Source organism: Myodes glareolus, chromosome 6 (assembly GCF_982192425.1).
Source record: "Myodes glareolus chromosome 6, mMyoGla1.1, whole genome shotgun sequence".
Lineage (NCBI taxonomy): Eukaryota > Metazoa > Chordata > Mammalia > Rodentia > Cricetidae > Myodes > Myodes glareolus.
In genome coordinates this window covers 9,990,217-10,002,320 of record NC_142031.1, presented here as the reverse complement: position 1 = coordinate 10,002,320, position 12,104 = coordinate 9,990,217, and the positions used below count along the sequence as shown (strand labels likewise).

At 45.4% G+C, this 12,104-nt stretch overlaps 2 pseudogenes; both read left to right on the top strand.

Annotated features, from left to right (window-relative positions):
• The first annotated feature begins 5,720 nt into the window (after nucleotides 1-5,720).
• LOC125397676 (PRAME family member 12-like) lies at nucleotides 5,721-8,225 on the top strand (annotated as a pseudogene).
• A 645-nt stretch (nucleotides 8,226-8,870) lies between these two features.
• LOC148121606 (zinc finger and BTB domain-containing protein 14-like) lies at nucleotides 8,871-10,374 on the top strand (annotated as a pseudogene).
• Nucleotides 10,375-12,104: the final 1,730 nt, after the last annotated feature.

The following is a 12,104-nucleotide window of genomic DNA, read 5'->3' as shown; positions in this document are numbered from 1 at the left end:
AATGTCCAGATCACATAAGTCCCTCAGCTCTACCAGGACATTTCATCTCATGCAGCCTCATTTCTCCTTGTCTTCATCTCGGTGTTGTTAAATATTTCTTTTTTTTCTTTTTTATTTATTTATTTGTTTATAAAAATTTCCACTTCCTCCCCTCCTCCCCATACCCTCCTATTCCCCCCAATCCCTCTCCTCCCCCCCACTCCCTCTCCTCCTCCCTCTCCAGTCCTATGAACAGTCAGGGTTTCATGCCCTGTGGGAAGTTCAAGTTCCTCCCCTCTCCCTCCAGGTCTAGGAAGGTGAGCATCCAAACAGACAAGGATCCCAAGCAGACAGTACATGCAGTCGAAACAAGACCCAGTGCCATTGTAAATGGCTTCTCAGTCGACCCCCATGCCAGACACATTCAGAGAATCCGGTTTGTTTCTTTACTATGCAGATTTTTTTTTTTTAGAGCAGAGGTCATTCTTCATTTCATATCCCTTTCTTGCTTGAAAGTTCCAGATATACTCTATTAATTCCACCAATGTAGAATAAAATATGCCATCATTTAAAGTCAACTTTGAAGCAAGCTATTATTAAATACTGGTCAGGTAGAAGGGCTTTGGCAAGGTTCATATCCATGCTCTTGGGAAATGGCCCAGAATGACAGCATTGTCATTGTTTATAAAAGACTCATGTTTAGTTCCCAGCACCCACACCAGTTCCAGGAGATCTTATGTTCCTTTCTGTTCTCAGAAAGTGTCCAAAACCACCACACAAATAAGTACACGAACCTTTAAAACATGCCATTTGGTCAGAGGACCATTTGCTGAAACAGGAACTACCCCTGCCTATGAGCTCTGTAACTATGGGTCTTTGACCATTTGTACAGTACCCAGCACAAATTTCCTCTGACTCAGCCTCAAATCCAGTCACAAAGGGGAAGACTCCCCATAATGACCACGTCACTATTGCATCAGTGTGTACATCTTCTCAGGCAGAACTGCAGAAGTCAGGATGTACAGATGGGTAACAAAATTGTTGTCTTTTAGCAGCCTGCATATTATTGTCTTCTGGAGCTGTGGAAGCTGTGCAACAGGAAGTTCCCCAGACCCAGACTGATTGCTTTCTGTCCTGTAACCAATATTGTGTTGTATTCTGCAGTAAATGTCAGATGATCTCAGGATATGTAGTTTTGATGGGGACTTGACTTCCTGTAGCTCTTTTACTCTGGTGCCGTGAAGATCAGTCTGCGCTCTATTCTGTAATTTAATGTCTAGTTATGATGGACACCCGGGGCACTGGGTCGCCTTCCTTAACAATACATTGGGAAGCTATCCAATATCTGGCACTGAGATTTTTCAGTCATTTGTGTTTTCTGCTGCTGGCATCATTCACCCAAACAAGACACATTCACTTTTTGGTTTTTGTTTGTTTACTCTAGAAATGATGTGATGGCTTTTCTTGGAAGTTAACTTGACAACATATACCTGGAATTAATGAAATCCCATATGGTTGGGCCCAAGTATGAGGGATATTTTTTCTTTCTTCCATTTTTTTTCAACATAGGGTTTCTTTAGATAATGCTATCTGTCCTGGAACTAATTCTGTAGACCAGGCTGGCCTTGAACTCACAGAGACTCACCAACTCCGCCTCTGTCTCCTGAGTGGTGGAAGTAAAGCCTTGTGCTACCACTGCCAGACTGAGGGTTTTTTTCTTACATCATTTGAAATAGAAAGAACAACATGTTTCTTCTTATTATTTGTTTATTCTTCTCTCATACAATGTATCCAGACCACAACCTCTCCTCCCTCCGTTCCTCCTAGTTCCCCTAAAATACATTGCTCCTCCATTACCCTTCAGACCAGAGCAGGCCTCTCAGTGATATCACTGAACATGGCATAACAGATGCAATAAGACTAGGCATGAATTCCCATATCAAGACGTAATGTGGGATGCCCCTCTGTATACTGCGAATACCATCGGTTAATACAGAAGCTGTCTTGGGCCTGTGATAAGGTAGAGCAGAACTAGGCAGGGAAAGCTAGGCTGAATGCTGAGAGAAAGAGGGCAGAGTTTGAGAGAAGACATGGAGCCTCCACCAGAGCAGACATGCTGCATCTTTGCCTGTAAAACACAGCTAAATAGTGATATACAGATTAATGAAGATGGGTTAGTTTAGGATATAAAGTGAGCCAGAAATGCTCATAAACTTTTGGCCAAACAGTATTGAAAATAATATAGTTTCTGTGTGGTTATTTAGGAAGTCTGGGTGGTCAGGAAATGAATTAGCAGCCTCATATAACAAAGACTGGATGAGGCAAGCCAGTAGTAGGAAAAGGGTCCTGAGTAAAGGTAAAAAAGTCAGAGAAACCCCATTCACACTGTTAGGAGAAATGAGGCAGGGATTGATGGGAATAGAATGAACGGAAGTGAAACTGGGCTATAGTTGCCTCACTGGCAAAGACCCATTTTCACTGAGTCTGAGACCCTGAACTTGATCCTAGGCAAAGGGAGAAAGCAAAGACTTGGAAGGGAAAGCAGATATGAGATGTGGATAAGAAGTAGACTCTAAGATGTATTTTGTCTTAGTTCCTGGGATTTCGACCTGTTTTACCAAGCGGAAGTTGAAATTCACAGTGTTTGATTTGATGAGTGTGCACCAAGGTTTCTGGAACTTTAGGGCTAGAACTCACAAAGTGACTGCTCACCACATATCATGCAAAAGCAGTCAGTGGAGATCTGTCCTAACTCCGGGGTGAAGAAGCCTTTTGTGGAAGTAACTGATCTTGAAGTCATGGAGGCAGATTTTTGTGAAAGGGAGATATACTTGTTGCAGTGGGCCCAGCAGCAAAAGAATTCCTTTCATTTATGTCGTAGAAAGCTGAAGAGTTGGGAGTCACCTGTCTTCACTGCTGAACAGTTCTTCAAAATGGTAGGTGTAGACTACATCCTGGAGCTGAATCTGAGTCAGTGGTGGCTTAAATTCATGGCACACCTTTTTCCTTACCTGGGGTCGATGAGAAATAATCACATTTGTGCTAAAGGGAATTTGGAAGCCCTTCAAGGTTTGATGCTTATTCAAAGCAAGAAGGAATAAGCATGTTGTTTTCTCAGTTCCCCAAACTCCCCTGTCTCCAGAATCTCTCCATAAGTGATTGCTACTTCTTAGAAGGCCGCCTTGAGGAGTAGCTGAGGTTAGGAAGGATGGGGAGGGTCCTGGAGAACATAGAAAACAAAGCCTTTCCTTTACAAGTTAGTGGGTCCTTGATGGTCTGACCAGGGGTAACCTAACAATGACAGAGACACAGCAGATGAGCTCTATGCTCAGACGTGTGTGAACAGGCACCAGAACACCCACCTGCGATTACTCATGTGTGAAAGGTTTTTTGGAGCCCAAAACTTTATTGAGTAGGTGGGAAATATGTGACACTGGGTTTGAAGTTGGGGGAACTGGACATGACTGGTGGGGAAGATACATATAAGGGGACCCATAGGGACACTACTGGGAGGAGCTGAACCTGTCATATGGACAGACTACATCTGGGGAAAGCATCATCTGCCTTGCTTTCAATCCCACCAATCCTCTTTAATACCATTTGGCAAAACTAATTCCTTGATCTCTCCCTAGGAGCCTGAACATCTGTGAGCTCAAACATCAGAATCTGAGTAGTGTAGTGCTGTCTGCTTTATGCCCTAAGCCCCTTGGGGTTCTCTTTTAAAGAATCACAAGTACCCTGCAAAGCCTGGAGTTGGAGGGGTTTTACTTGAGAGACTTCTGTTTCCATGTGATTGTGCCTGCCCTGAGCCAATGCTCCCAGCTTACCAAGGCCAATTTCTATCAGAATAATATCTCTCTTCTCATCCTAAAGAACCTTCTATGTCACACAGCCAAGCTGAGCAAAGTTGCCCATGAGCTGTATCCCACCCCTATGGAATGCTATGACTCCAGGACAACACTTAGAGATAGATTTATGCAAGTTTGTTTTGAGTTGCTGAATATACCATGTCTCAGAAAATGCCCCCCCCCAAAAAAAAGAAAGAAAAGAATTGGTACTTTAGAGATGTTTCAGACACCAGAGAGGGGAAAATTTGAATTTGAAACCAAAAGACTGTGGTTAAAAATGTGTGACATAAGACTGGAGAGACGGCTCAGAACCTAAGAGGCTAAAAATCCTGATTGCTCTTCCAGAGGTCCCGAGTTCAAGCCCCAGCAAGCACATGATGGCCCAAACTTCCTTGTGCTAGAGGGGATCTGGAAGCCTAGTTCTATCACTGCTTCTTCAGAGCTGGAGCAGGAGTAGATAAGAACTTTGCATTCTAGGCTCCCCAAACTAATTGCCTTCAGCATCTCTATGTAAATGATGTCTACTATCTAGAAGCCTGCCTAACAGAGTAGCTCAGGTGAAAACAAAAAAACTGGAGAAAGTCCAACAGACCACAGAGAAGCCCTCTTTTTTACATTGCAAGAAATGAGGAGCAAGTCACCTTGTAGCAATCCTCTCTGGCTTCAGCCTAAGGTTCTCTCCCTGCTTGAGTTCCAGCCCTCACTACTTTTGATGATGAAGTGTTACATAGAATTTTGAGTAAAATAAAATCTTTCCTCCCCAAGTTTCTTTGGTCATAATGATTCATAAGAGCGGTAGAAACTCTAGCTCAGACAGATGCTTAAGAAAATATACTATTTGTTACTGAACAACCAATTGATGTGGTCTGCCGTGGGAAAAACAAACTCTCATGTTCTCAGCTGTTCCACATGTACATTTCTTTGTATACAATTGAGATCTCTTGTGATTTTGTCCTTCCAGAGTGATAAATTCATTCACGTCATCCTTGTTCAGGTCAACTTTGAGCAATCATTTTAGTGAGACTTTATGGATGTTGCTTCTGATATTACTATGAAATAAAGTCTCACAACAAACTTTCTGATCCTCTGGCCCTCCCAGTCTTTCTACAACCCCTTTTTTGTCCGATGCTTTCTGAGTCTTCAATTGGGAGTAGACCTTTTTTTTTTTGTTACTAAGATTTATTTATTCATTATGTATACAATCTTCTGTCTGCATGTATGCCTGCAGGCCAGAAGAGGACACCAGAGCTCATTATAGATAGCTGTGATCCTCCATGTGTTTGCTGGAAATGAACCCAGGACCTCAGGAAGAGCAGCCAGTGCTCTTAACCTCTGAATCATCTCTCCAATCCTGATGTGGGAGTGTTTTGTACCTCATGGCGGAGGTACCAACTGTATCCATGTTTATTGCCACAACTCTATGGCATTTTAAAATCCCTGCCAGCAAGCAAGCTGCAACAGTCTGTTCACAAACCACACTCAAATGCTCCATAGTTGGACCACCTGCCTAAAAGAGTCAGAGTTTGCCCTGGCAAGATGGCCCAGCAAGCCAGCATTTTACAGCAGCACGGCTTTTTTCCTGCTATGGCTGAAAACCAAAAAGCATGCGGTCAGCCTTTCATCAACATCATTTAAGTGTTTCATGGCAAGACCTCTTAAAGAACTACAGGGATTTGCAGTTAAAGCTGAGTCAGGAAGCCTCTTTTAAATGAGAGCACTTGCCTCTAGCAAGCAGAGCATTTCCAAGAAATTGCTGCTACCAAGAAGCGATGCTTTACTCTATTCGTTTCTGTCTAGAATGACTTCCCAAGCTCTCTCAGGTTTTATGTGGATGCAATTGTCCTCACATTGGTGCCATTCTGTAACATGAGGGCTTGTTTGTCTCTATCCTCCATGTTACAGATCTTGACCATCTCTGCTCTGAAGGACCTGCCCATGGCATTCTTCCAACCAGTATTCAAAGACGCCTTCGCTGGCAAACAGACAAATATTGTGAGGGCAATGGTGGCAGCTTGGCCCTTCCCATGCCTTCCCATCAATGCCTTGATGAAAACTCCAAACCTGAAGACCTTGAAGGCTGTGCTGGTGGGGGGCTGGATTTGCTGATTAACCAGAAGTATCAACTTAGGTAAGTGAAATCAAGGTAGCATGGAGGGGAAAACTGTGGATGGAGAGAAGTGACCACAGACTTCAGAATGTGGTCCAAGTGGAATCAGAGTTTAGAGAAGTGAATAAGTACAAAAGGGCAGTGGTGTGCGGAACACACTGAGAAGAGATGTGGTCAATATAAAATGGCTCTCCCCCTCCCTGTTCTGTAAGCGAATAGAAATGAAAACACTCTGGGTTCAAGGAATGGATTTCAGGGAAATGGAGGTGTGAGGTCAAAGCAAAGTATAAACTGATACTCAAATTGTCATTTGAATCTCCTTCTCGTTTGACCAACAGCAGTTGGATACTACAAGAGCTAGATTTGCAGGATGCCCATCATAACTTCTGGAATTTTTGGACTGGAACAGAGGATGGTGTCTGCTCTCCAGATGTCAAAACTGAGACCCAACCAGTAGCACATGATCCCATACAAGGGGAAAAACAGGTTGTGAGTGTGTAGATCAACCTTTCCCTTGAGACCAGGTATCTCTGTAAATACATAAAATGCTTCTATTGGTGGATCAAGCAGAGAAAAGAGGTGATGCTGGTGATGTGTCCAAAGCTTGAGTTTGGAGCCACCCCTCTCTACAACCCTGTAATGCTGCTGGAGGTATTTGAGCCAAGCTCTATGGAGGAATTCACAGTGAATGCACCCTGGGACCTGAAAACCCTTGAGATGATAGCCCCTGACCTGAGCCAGATGATAAACCTTCAGAAAATCCTTCTCAATGGAATCTTCGTGCCTTTGGAGTGGTTTGGAAACCGCAAGATGGTCAAAAAGTGTATTACAGAGATCATTTACTGGGTCCCAGAACTCAAAAAAGATCCAGCATCTCAAACTGAATGATGTCTGTTTCCTGAATGAACAACTATACCAAGTACTCAGGTGAGGAAGAATAGAGTTCTTGCTCCACAGGCCAGGAAAATGTCTTGCAGTGTTCCATGAAACAACGGTGCTCACTTGTGGTATCCCAACCACTCCTGAATATAGAAGTGCTATTACCTTAGGATAACTGACCTCGTAGCCTTTCTGCTGCTCTAGCAATCATGATCTAGGAACTGTCTTTGCTAGGGAACCAGATGAAGGAAAAACAGATCCACAAAGTGGATGAGGTCTTAAGCCACATGCTACCCCATGTCACCTCTCTCCTCAGGACTGTTGACAGTTTAAATCTCTCTCTCTCTCTCTCTCTCTCTCTCTCTCTCTCTCTCTCTCTCTTCCTCTCTCTCTCATTTCCAAAGTTTCAAGTGTTCTTTGAGCATGAGTAGGGCCTTGTAAATGAATGAGGGTGAATAAGACAACAGGCAACAGGGAAACCCTGTGAGCAGGACGGAGGCTGTGCTAGGAAGGTGGGGCTCATTCAGACCATTATTGGCACAGCCAGGGTTGGTTCTAAGTGTCCCCTTTGTTGGCCCTTCTTGATCTCCTGCTGAAACCAACTGTCAGCTTGGGTGACTTTGTGCTTGACTGTGCAGAGAGAACAGATTTTGGGACAGAAAATGTCACAGTCACAGTGATTTTGCATGTGTTGTTAACTCTGCATCAGGGAATACCCTGGTCTTGATCTTGATGATGCTCTCAAATTGAACTTAGGCCTAACTGACCTATGCTACATTGAAGTATCATCCTTTCTTTACCATTATTAGACTTTACTGAGATAAACTCCTCTGTCTCTCTGTAGGTGCACGGAGAGTCCCTTGGAGACCCTTGCAACCACTCAATGCTTGCTATCAAATGCAGACATGAGTTATCTGTCCCAGTGTCCACATGTCCACAAGCTCAAACATCTGTACATGAGTGGTGTCACCTTTCTAAATTTAAGTCATCCACTTCTAGGAAACCTGCTAGAGAGACTGACAGCTACTCTGCAGACATTACAATTGAAGGGTTGTATGATCATGAATTTCCAAATTAGTGTTCTCCTGCCTGCCCTGAGCCAGTGCACCCAGCTCATTGAAGTCAATTTTCTGAAGAACTTCCTGTCTGTGGCCAGTCTGAAGAAGCTGATGCATCACACTGCAAAACTGACTCAGCTGACCCCGGAGCTGTACCCAGCCCCTGGCAAGGTCTATGATGACATTGGTGATGTCCAGCCAGACAGGTTTAGCCAACACTGCAGTGAGCTCATGGAAACACTCAGTGTTATAAGACAGCCAAAAGAGGTCTACTTTGTGAGTAAGAGATGTCAAGATTGTCAGGAATTCTGTGTCTATAATGTGGGGACTGCACTATGTTCATGTTGGCAATAAATGAGGAGGGATCACTGCTGGTCACTGAGAAATGAAAGCCAAGACTCAAAGGACTCATTAGAGGCACAAAACTTTGATTCAAGTCTCATTGACACCATACTCTTCAATAGTTCAATGATTAAGAACTCTTGGCATGCTCCATGTGTGCTCTGAGCCCTCTGCCAGAGGCCCCATAGAGCCAAGGAAAGCTTTGACCCCCTTAAGGTTCCAGATTAACCCTTTCCCTGCTTGCTCACTTAAGAGGCCCAATAGGGTTCCTTGCCTTTTGCAAGCAGAGGCACTCTTTCTTCCCCCTCCCCCAAAGCTTGCACCATGCATGCACATGGAGGAGGCAGTGGGGGTGTTCACAGCAGGCTAGATGTTCTGTGCTCCTGCAGGAAGAGGGCTGCTACCACCAGGGACTTGCATGACTCCCCCCACACACACTGCTCCCTCCTCAAACTACAAAAAAACTCCAAACCACTACCACCCACCATGCCCTGCATCCATCCTGTCCTGGCCTGCATGCTGACAAATGCAGGAGCCCATGGCGAGCTTCTCCAGCTGTGCCAGGCTGCAGATCCAGCTTGCCCCCATCAGACTTACTCTGATCTGAAGATTTGGGAGTTTAAAGCATTAAGAAAATAGCCTGAATTGTTCATAGAGTTTTTCATCAGTATGTCTGAAACCCTAAAATATAATGACAATGATCTTAAAATGCTGTGTCTTAAAATGCTGAATGAACAGCGCCTGGAAGGAGAATTTTGTGATATCACTATCTTGGTTGAAGATGTCAAGGTCAGAGCCCATTGCTGTGTTCTCGCTGCCTGCAGCACCTACTTTAAGATGCTTTTCAAAAAACTAAAAGTGGATAGTTGTTCAGTGAGAGAGATAGATTTCCTCCATTCTGATATATTTGAAGAGGTCCTGAACTACATGTATACAGCAAAGATTTCCATGGAAAAGGAGGATGTTAACATGACGATGTCATCAGGTCAGATTCTTGGTATCCGGTTTTTGGATAAACTCTGCTCTCAGAAGCATGATATATCTAGTCCTGATGGCCAGTCCAATGGCCAGTCAAGGAGTAAGTACTGCCTCAAGTTAAATGGCCCCAAGGGAGATGCTGCTGACACTCAGGATGATGATGTTGAAGAAATCGGGGATCAGGATGACAGTCCCTCCAATGACACAGTGGAAGGCACTCCCCCAAGTCAGGTGGATTACAAGTCTCCTTTTACAACTCTCTGGGTTCAGGAAGTGAATTTGTTTAATTTATCTTTTATGTACAAGTGCAGTGCATGTACACCTGCAGGCCAGAAGAGGGCACCAGATCTCATTACAGATGGTTATGCGCCACCATGTGGGTGCTTGGGAATCGAACTCAGATCCTTTGGAAGAGCAGTCAGAGCTCTTAACTGCTAAGTCACCTCTCCAGCCCCCTCCCCCCAGGAAGTGATTTTTTAAAAAAACTAGGAAGTAAGGAAGTTCAAAAACTGAACTGCTATAACCAGGAACAAGAATCCATGGAGACTCCTGAGTCCAAAGATTTGGGGACAGGTGAAGTAAAAGATGAACAGACTCCAGGCTGGACAACAGCTACCAGTGACACGAGGTTTGAGTATTTGCTCTATGGTCACCATCGGGAGCAGATTGGCTGCCAAGCGTGTGGTAAGACGTTTTCTGATGAAGGCAGATTGAGGAAGCATGATAAGTTCCACACAGCAGAGAGGTTATTTGTTTGTGAAATGTGTACAAAAGGTTTCACGACCCAGGCCCACCTGAAAGAACATCTGAAACTTTACACAGGGTACAAGTCCTACAGCTGTGAGGTGTTTGGGAAGTCATTTATCTGTGCTCCAGACCTTGGGAAGCATGAGACAGTTCACAGCAATGAAAGACCATTTGCATGTCCTATATGTGACACACCCTTCAAACACAAGTCTCACCTCAAAGACCACGAAAGGAGACACTGAGGGGAGAAGCCTTTCCAATGTGGCTCCTGCACCAAGGCATTTGCCAAAGCCTCAGATCTGAAGAGGCATGAGAACAATATGCACAGTGAAACAGGTCAACCCCAGTGCCATCCAGAGTGAGACAGAACAGTTGCAGGCAGCAACAATGGTTGCCCCAGGCAGAGCAGCAGATGGAGACCACTGCCTGCAGCTAGAGGTGATGGGCCAGGAACATGTGGCCTGGGAGGTCAATACCCAGGTTGCATTGATCACAGTCAGTGAACACCTTTGACTGCTTTTGTGGCAACATAAAGTGTTGTACTGACTGGGCCTAAGACAGTGCTCATTCCAGTTAGGTAATTCTCAGATTCCTCAAGGCAGTTATGTTTCTACCTTCTGACAAGTTTTTTATTTTGCTTTTTGTGCTGTCTAGTGTTCATGTTCCCAGTAAGCTCCCCTGCCCCTGTTTATGGTTTTAATTTGAAAACTCCTTTGTCTGGTTTAAAGTGAGCAGCTTCTGTTCCGTTCTTAATTCCTTTACGCTTGCCAAGCTGGTGAGTGCAATTGAATAAATTGATCTCCTAACCATTTCAATATATGTAACTTACGGTCAAAACAGCAGTTTTACTACCTGGACACAAGAACTTCATATCGGTGCAGAAAACATTGGCACATGCTGACCCAGGACACTGTATAAATACAAAACCAAGTTTGGAAATACTGAATGGCATTAGTTTTATATTTGGTTTGTTGATTTTTAAATCTCTCTACATATCATTGCTTTTACTGTTTCTGTGGACAGTAAAATGGTTGCTGTGCTGAGGTATTTCTTCATCCATTGTGACGGCCCCTGTCCCCACCCCAAATGCTGCAGGGAATGTGGTACCTCAGGGTGAGTGAGTCTACCAGGGTAACTGAGTCCACCATGATGCTGGTGGTGCTGGAGCTGAGTTCCTCTTCTGTCCAGTGTGGTCACTCTACCTGTGGGTGCCCAGGGTGGATGCTCTACCTGTGGGTGTCCAGGGTGGATGTTCTACCTGTGGGTGTTCATGGTGGCCTCTTTAACTGTGGGTGTCCAGTATGCTCACTCTACCTGTGGGTGTCCAGTGTGGCCACTCTACCTGTGGGTGTCCAATGTGGCCACTATACCTGTGGGTGTCCAGGGTGGCCACTCTACTTGTGGGTGTCCAGGGTGGCCACTCTACCTGTGGGTGTCCAGGGTGGCCACTCTACCTGTGGGTGTCCAGGGTGGCCGCTCTACCTGTGGGTGTCCAGGGTGGCCGCTCTACCTGTGGGTGTCCAGGGTGGCCGCTCTACCTGTGGGTGTCCAGGGTGGCCACTCTACCTGTGGGTGTCCAGGGTGGCCGCTCTACCTGTGGGTGGCCAGGGTGGCCACTCTACCTGTGGGTGTCCAGGGTGGCCACTCTACCTGTGGGTGTCCAGGGTCGCCTCTTTACCTGTGGGTGTCCAGGGTGGCCGCTCTACCTGTGGGTGTCCAGGATGGCTGCTCTACCTGTGGTTGTCCAGTGTGGCCAAAAGGAATAGGCAGGAACCTGGAACCTCTGTGGGTCTGAGCATGAACCTGGGACCTCTGAGAGAGTAAGCAGGTTCTCTACAGGTCCAGGCGCATGTGAGCCTGGGACCTCCTAGGCATTAGACCAGAGCCAGAGACCTTTCCAGGTCCAACTCCAACCCAAGGACTTCTGCAGGAGGGAATCCAGAACAGGATTTACAGATACAGGTCAAAGCTGGTAACCTAGGCCACATTTGCTTCAAGGCAAGGAACTCCACCTTGGGCAACAAATTCTACAGGAGTGGCTCTGAATGAGCTACCTAGGACAGAGAGGGCCTGAGGAAACAAGCTCCACCAGGAGCAGAAGCCAGGAGAAAATCCAGTCCCGGAAGCCAAACCAGTCTAGGGACACTGTGGACCAAGATTGAGCCA